The following is an 8,972-nucleotide window of genomic DNA, read 5'->3' as shown; positions in this document are numbered from 1 at the left end:
CAGCGAGTAGGATGGGCGGACCAAGTTGGGTGGGCAATCATGCATAGTTATGTTATGTTTGACTTAGCCTAGTAGGCCAGCCATGGTTAAGTCTAGCCCTTAGGCTGCACAAGCCGATCATGCGGGGTTAATTCATGATAGTATGACAGTACCATCAGGGAAAGAAAGAAAAGAAATTATACTATGAATATATTTATGTAGATTTATGAAAACAAGTTTATTTATTAAGTTAAAGTATGTTTGAGTAGAAGATAAATATATTTTCAATTATAGATGGGAGTTATAGTTTAAATGTAGTTTCTTCACAGTTAAATTAATGGTTATATGTATATTACTCATGCTAAGAACTCATTTGCCACACACTAATAATAATTTATTCCTTCTTACTGAGAGGTGTCTCGCCCTATGATTATTCAATATTTTTCAAATGCCTTGTGGAGTATAACAGTGATCAAAGTAGCGCAGTGAAGCGTGGGTGGGATAGAAGGTTTATTTAGAATAGATCTTTATTAAATTATGTTTTTGATGTATTTAGAATTTTGGGGGTGTTAATTGTGATATTGAAAATGATATTGTTATATTGGGATAATTAGTACTCTGGTAATGTGTATTGAAGGTCTTCTTCTGTATGAAAAAAATTATTTTAGGTGGTATTAGAGAATTTCAAATATGAAAATTTTCGAGACGCTACAGAATCTTACCAGGTGGATGATATCCCTATGGCTCCTAACGAGGCTCCTACTCTGCCACCTCCAACTATTGTACTCAAGGGGTCAGGTTTGCATGACTCGGTTGTCTCTGGTACTGCCCTTTGACACAATGTGCTCTTGGAGATGCTTTATAAACTAAAGATGATGCTTCCTAAAGCCCTTACTTCAGCTACCCACCATGCAGCTTATTGGGTATATAGTGGGTGCTTATAAATATATGTTTGCTTGTTCATCCTACTTACCTGTTGCTTCTTCTTCTTCTTTTTTCTTTTTTAGCTCGCAGCCATTAACCTTACCCTGGAGGATAAAGTTAGTGAGATGTACAGGGTTTCCTTGGAGTCCTAGCAATAGGTGATCGACTTACAGACTCAATTGATTTCTAGTGCCACTCGGGAGAGGGCTCTTAATGAAGAGATTACTCAAATTCTAGGTGTGGAGATACCAGCTTCCTTTGACTCTACAATAGCTAGTTATAAGAATTCTGAAGAGTTTCAACTGGATAGAAAGAAATTTGGAATCCAATCATATCGTAGGCGATTTCACATGTGCTAAGAGCAGTTCAAGATGAAGTACCCCCACATCAATGCATCCGACATCTGCTCTACCGGGTATGGCAATGTGAGCCCTCCGTCGGAAGAGGAGGATGAGGAAGAGGATGAAGAAGAAGATGAGCCAGAGGAAGCAAACAATTCTAGGACTCGATATTGTCACTTGTAGAACTCTTGTTATGTAATTGCTTCATATGAGCTTATGTTTAAAGAGCATACAAATTATTGATAATATTTCTTAACATTTCTAAGTTCCATGAGTTCTGAATCTCCTTCCCTCCTAGGTCTTTTAATATATATGATCCTTATTTGATTTCTATTGCTATTTGATAAAGCCTTTCCCAGTTGGGCTTCATTTTGCTGGGTCCTAGATCACTAGAATTATTTCGCACTTTCCTTAACACCAAATCGCCTGGCTTGAAAACTCGAGCTTTAACCCGGCCCTTATAGTATTTCATCACCCTCTGCTGGTACGTTGCCACCTTGATTTGGGTATGGTCTCACTTTTCTTCCAAAAGATCTAACTTTGCTCTGAGCTCCTCATTGTTCCCTTCTTCGCTAAAGTGTTGTCTTCGCCACGAGGGGATTCCTACCTCGGAAGGGACGACCGCTTATGTTCCAAAGGCGAGTAGGAAAGGAGTCTCCTCCGTGGCTATTCGTCGGGTGGTATGGTATGCCCATATGATGGAATGAAGTTCTTCCACCCACCTACCTTGTGCCAATTCTAGGCAAGTTTTCAGGCTATGCAAGATGGTTTGGTTTACATTTTCCACATGTCCATTGCTTTGTGGGTGTGTTACAGATGCGAAAAGCAACTTTATGCCCAAGTCAAAGTAAAAATATTTAAAATGATTGTTATCAAATTGCCTTCCGTGATCTGTTAATATAGCCCAAGGTACTTTATATCTGCATATGACGGAAGTCCAAATGAACTTGGTGATATTCCGCTACGTACTAAGAGACAAGGCTTTAACCTCCACCCATTTTGTAAAGTAATCTATGAAAACCACCAAGAATTTTGGTTGCCCTATTGCTTGAGGCAACATGCCCGATATGTAGTGATCTGAACCCAAAAAAGAAAAGAAAATAAATAAAAGAAAAGAGAAATAAAGGAAATGAAAAGAAAAAGAAGGAAAGACGGTTTGGCAAGACCAAAGTCGATGGCTTTCTAGAGCCAAGGACAACCGCTAGGCTGGCCTTACTTGAGGGCTAAGTTAGCTTTTTATTTTATGACAAAAAATTCCTCTCTCTCTTTAAATTAGCTTTTGGGACTCTCTCTCTCTCTCTCTCTCTCTCTCTCTCTCTCTCTCTCTCTCTCTCTCTCTCTCTCTCTCTCTCTCTCTCTCTCCCTCTTTCTCTCTCTCTCTACTCTCACTCTCTCGTGACCCTCTCTCTCCCATAGCGTCACCCAAAGTCCGTCATCGCTCCTCGATCATCTCTCCCTCCTCTCTCGGCTTGTCGGCTCACTTTTGGCGGCGGGTTCGAAAGCTAGGGTTTTCATTTTTCGGAACGTAATCGGATTATTTTCAAGAACAGGTAAGGGGATTAGTTTAGGTTTTTTCATCGTAATTAAACCAATTAAACTATTTGTATGTACATATTTTCAAGATATCAAGGGTTGTTTTGAAATCCAATCATTTGAAAACTGGGTTTTTAATTATGGGAATCTCTTACAGTAATTTGGGAAAGATTTGAACGGTTGAATTTGAGAGTGTTGTTATTATACACATAATTTGTGAAACAAAAGGAGTGACAGGTGATCATCTGTATGTTTTTATTTTATATATATATATATATATATGTATGTATGTATATATGTATGTATGTATGTATGTATGTATGTATAAGTATGTTTTGAGTAACTTAAAAGGGTTGGATGATCAGGCCCTAGTTTTTCATCATACAAATTGAATATACTATGAGATATTTTTCCTAGTGGCTTTTTTAATTACTGTTTAATACTCAAAATTGTGTGGCATGAGAATAATCTATATGCTTTTATTGCATAGCTGAACTTGAGTAATGGTTATGAAATATACGGTGAAATTGTGAACTATACTAGTTTATGGATGATAATGGATATTTGAAATGACGACTGAGAGCTAGGTTTGACATGACGACCGAGAGCTGGGTTTGACATGACGACCGTGTGCCGGGTTGTGAGATGGCAGGTATTATAAGAAATGACAAAAGTGAGAAAATATTACAGTTTCTATTATACTTAAATTGCATGATATGGTTTAAGAACCTTGAGGACTGGTTGTATTGAGAGCACGGTATCGTTGCTAGTAAATGAGTAGTGCAGCCACACGGTACTAAGATGTGTAGGCATTCAGATAGTCAATTTGGCCGCGAAGTGACAGACGAGATTCCACCGACTTAGCCTAGTGGTAGGCCAGCCAAGGCTAAGTCCTACCTTCGAACCGCACAATCTGATCATGGGGGTATATACATGATGATGTGTTTGTCCAAGAGGGTGTTTCTTCTATGCATATGTGTGAATTTATGAAAGAAATGTTAAATATGTATTAAACTGATTTATACCATGGAAGTAAATGTATATTTTCAACTATATAGGTGTAAGTACTGTTTATGAATGCTATTTTGAGTAAAGAAAGTAATGGATGTTCCCTGCATATACTAAAACTCATGTTGGCCACATCCTGATAATAGCCTTAATTCGTCTTATTGAGAGGTGTCTCACCCCAATGATCATTTTACTTTTTCAGGAAATACCAGGGATCAAGCCTAGCGAGCTAAGAGGCTATGTTCGTAGATTGTCTAGTATATGTATGTGGTTTGTATGAATGAAGTTTGGTTTTTATCTTTTATTTTGGATTTTAATATTGATACTTGGACATCTTATGTATGTCTGGTAATGTATGTGAGGATGTTTAAATTATTTCCATTACTTTTATATGATGAGTGTGGTAATGGAGAACACAGATATTACTAAAGTAGCACCCCAGGCCCCACTTTCGGGTCCGGGGTGTTACACAATATGTCGAGCCCCTATTGTGCAAAGGGACAAGGCTTGGTCAAGAGAGATAACTTACTAGCAGGTGAATGGGGGTATATTAGCACATCTTTGACATTTGTCATACCGTTTCACCAGTTCTAGTATATTTTTCCTCATAAGGGGCCAATAATATCCTTGTCGGAAAGTTTTGTGAGCTAGGGCTCTTCCAACTAGGTGGTTACCATAGACCACTTCTAAGTCTCTCTCAATATATGCTCTGCTTCTTTGTTGCCCAAGCATCGTAAATATGAAAATATTAGAGATTGTCAATATAATTCTTTGCCTATTATTATATATCTTGTCACCTTCCTCCTTAGCTTCAATGATTCCTTCCTATCATCAAGTAACCATCCATCTTGGAGATATTTTACCATAGCAGTTATCCAGTCTTCTTCTTCTTATATTGTGGTTATGACGATCTCTTCATAAGTTGGTTTTCCTATTTGCTCCAAGTATACTGCATTCTCCCAGTCTGGATTTGAAGCTGAGGTTAACTTTTCCAGTGCATCAGCTTTGGCATTCTCTACCCGGGGTGTGAGGTGATTCAATTACTTGTGTCTGATACCATAACCTCAATCACACAGCGGAAAAATAAATAAACATCCTCAATAATATACCAGAGTTCTATATAAACATCTCAAAAATTTCCCAACATCCAGTATCCATAAATATTCATCTCAAAAAACTAAAAACATAAACCCAAAAATACATCAAGATCTGTACCCTCTCACAAAAATGCTATGCCAACAAACCCAGCCTTGAGCTCACTAAGCTCGATCACGCGAAGGTCTTGAAAAAGATTAATTGTATAACGGGTGAGACACATCTCAGTAAAACGGAATAGATTAATACCAATGTGTGTCTATCATGAGCTTTTTGTACAAAATATAATCATCATTTACAAATTAATCCACAATTATGAAATCATTCTCTGTCCCTACTCACACACGTGCAGCGTATTTTATTAATGAGAGTTTTCCAAGGATTTGGGAGATTACTAGTCCATACAAGTAGCACCCCTCTACTTTGATACCTTATGCAACCGGGTATGGCTACAACTGATACTCATCTCGATCACGCAAAGGTCTTGAAAAAGATGAATTGTATAACGGGTGAGACACATCTCAGTAAAACGGAATAGATTAATACCAATGTGTGTCTATCATGAGCTTTATGTACAAAATATAATCATCATTTACAAATTAATCCACAATTATGAAATCATTCTCTGTCCCTACTCACACACGTGCAGCGTATTTTATTAATGAGAGTTTTCCAAGGATTGGGGAAATTACTAGTCCATACAAGTAGCACCCCTCTACTTTGATACCTTATGCAACCGGGTATGGCTACAACTGATACTCATCAGGGCACTTACCTTACTCAGTAAGCCCTCAGGTGGATAGTTTGTCTCGTATTCACACACATTCACACAATTATTTACCAGTGAAGGTTCCCTAGAATAAGAGAGATTACACGCTCATACATGTAACTTTCCTCTACTCTAATACGTTATGCAACCTAGTATGACTACGTCTGATACCTATCAGGGCACTTATCTTTCTCAGCAAGCTCTTGGGCGGAGAGTTTACTTTGCCCCAAGTACATATAGTATTACAATATATAATATATTTATTCTTTACTTTGTATCTGTTATCTCCGTAATACTCATCTCTTTATGATCTCAATTCTCACATTTCTCAGCATTTCATATCACATAATCTCATTTCACATTTCTCATATTCTGTCTTCACATACTCAGTATTCACAGATAATTCACATACACTATTACATAATATTCATTGGTTAAATCAACATTTATGCATTTAGAACTCACTGTTAGATGGATAGACACTGTCTTACTTCCTCGCATGACGGGTTGTGCGGCCCATAGGCTAGACTTAATTTGGTCGGCCCACCATAGTTAAATCAATAACAACCTCATTAGTCTTTAAGTTAGATCGGTTGTTCCCATATTAATCTAGACTCCAGGGGACTCTGCCCTTCTCAGCCTAATTGACCATCTCGTATCCACACTCTCTTTAAGACGTGTAGGTGCACTAAGCTCTTTTGAAACACACGCAATAGTACTGTGCATACAACGGTCCATCAGAGTTCTCAAACCATACATTGCAATTTAACATTCACATTCTACTCTGATTAAACAATTCACATGTAGTATAATCCCAATACATTTCATTATTTCCAACATGTCATACATATATCATAACTCAACTCAGTATATTCATTTTACTCATGCCACACAATTTAAATAATACTCCTATCTATATAACTGCTGAAATAATAAGTCAACTCATGTTCATCATCTGCTTTACTGAAAATACAAGTTAAATTATCTCCACAATTTATCTAGAAAATCCATTACTTTAACCATTCCATTTTCAAAAATGATAACTAATAACACAACCCTAGGCTCAAAAATCTCAGTTTAAACGATTGGCTTTCAATACTCGCAGGATAATCATATAAATACACAAATAATTTCCATTTTAATCGGTGAAATTTACAAAACTACTGACTTAATATATTCCCCTTACCTTATTCATGGAGACTGTGCCTGTAAGATTCCTAAACTGACGCCTATGGCGTTCAGAGCACAAACCCTGTAACCACATATTTCAGTATAATCAGTTAAGTCCTTGAAAAATAATTATTTTAATATCCCTAGACTCACACACTCCTGTTAACCAAGTAAATTTTAAAAACAAGGGTATAATTCACTTCCCATATTTAAATTGAATCTCTAACATATTAAAAAAATACCAATATGATCAAATCCCCGCAGTTTAATTTAATTCCAAAATATTCCCAAAATTCTAATTTTATCTAATCCCTACAATTTAACTTAATTCCAAAATGTTCCTCCAAAATTCTATTTAATCAAATTCCTGTAATTTAATTTAATCCAAGGAATATCTCCAAAAAATCCAATATAATCCAATCCAGCAGTTTAATTTAATCCTAAGAATATTTTTAAAAATCTAATTTAATCAATTGCCTACAATTTAACTAATTCCCAAATCACTCCAAAAAATCTAATATAATTAAATACTACAATTTAATAATTAAATACTACAATTTAATCGATTAAATTTTTACAACAACCCACATAATTTGTACTCCTCACCTTAGCCTCAAAGTGGTGCCTGAAAAGCCCAATTCAAAATTCCGCTCGGTCAAATTGACGAGGATCGATGCTAGGCCCTAGAAATGGAGTCTGATCGTCAATTAGTCTGAAGATTTGAGAGAAATTGAGGAGAGAGAGTGAGTTTTCCTTACCCTAAGAGTAGTGCCGACAACGCTCCTACGAAAAATCCACTCCGGTTAAATTGACGATGGCGGAGAATGTAACACGGTGGTATTTTTCGTTTTCCAATTGGTCGAGTATTTGCCAAGAAAATGAGGAGAGAGAGAGAGACATGAGGAGAGAGAAGGAAAGTTGGGACGGAGAGAGAGTGCTAGAGAGAGGTCTCTGATTTCCAAATTGAACTTGGAAACCTAATGAAAGCTTCTTCAAGAAGCTTTGGATATAACTTTAACTATTGTAATAATATTATATTATATACTTATATATATATATATATATGTATATCACTTATCCTTATATATATTTATGCATATATATAACCATCATATTACTTAATTTAAATTAATTCAATTTAATAATATTTAATTAATAAATTATTATTTTTTTGGTTATCACTTATCCTTATATATATTTATGTATATATATAACCATCATATTACTTAATTTAAATTAATTCACTTTAATAATGTTTAATTAATTAATTATTTTTTTTCGGGTTACTACATCATAAGCTTGTTCGATGATAAAATCGGCTAAAACTTGGGCCTTGATTGCGGGCCTTGGCTCATAGTGGATATCAAATTCTCCTAACTTGACTTACCATTTTACCATCCTTCCTAACGTTTCAGGCTGCTAGAGGGTTTGTATTTAAGGCATGTTGGTTAACACAATTACTTTTTGCTCTTGGAAATAAGGCTTTAGCTTCCTAACTTCATAAATGATTGTAAAATCAGCCTTCTCTACTGGTGTATAATTGATCTCTGCTCCCCACAACACTTTTCTGGTGTAGTATATAGGCTTGTGCTATCTATTTTCCTCTCGGACAAAAACTATGCTCAGTGCACAACGTGTAGAAGTACAAGTACAAATCTTCTAGTTCCGCCTTCGATCCTCAATTAGAAAAAATTGCTTTGCATATCTCTTTCTAGCACCTCTACTATCCCCTCCACTGGTTGGTCCTCCGAAGATCATGACAATTTCTCCCACAACCTGTTCCTCTTTTTACTCAACCTTTGGATTTTTATGACTACGTGTTTCAGCTTGGAGATAATTTTTTTTATGAACTTGGACAAATTTCCCCTTCTTATTAGAGCTTCAATTTCATTTTTCAAGTGGAGACACTCTTCTGTGTCATGCCCGTGATCCTTATGGAATTTGTAGAATTTTGAGGTGCTTCTCTTGTATGACGGTGTGTGCATGGGTTTTGGCTAGAAGATGTAGCCTTTCTCCCTAATGTGCATCAGAATATTGGTTCAGGGGACATTCAAGGGGGTATAAGACTGGAGCTTAGGTGTGGTTTTTGCTTCCCTTTGGACAAGACTCATTAGATGAGACGAGGTTTTGCCATTTTTTGGTTATTGACAAAA

The sequence above is a fragment of the Malania oleifera genome, chromosome 4, assembly GCF_029873635.1.
Source record: "Malania oleifera isolate guangnan ecotype guangnan chromosome 4, ASM2987363v1, whole genome shotgun sequence".
In the NCBI taxonomy this organism is placed as follows: Eukaryota; Viridiplantae; Streptophyta; class Magnoliopsida; order Santalales; family Ximeniaceae; genus Malania; species Malania oleifera.
Note: the sequence above shows the minus strand (reverse complement) of the source record.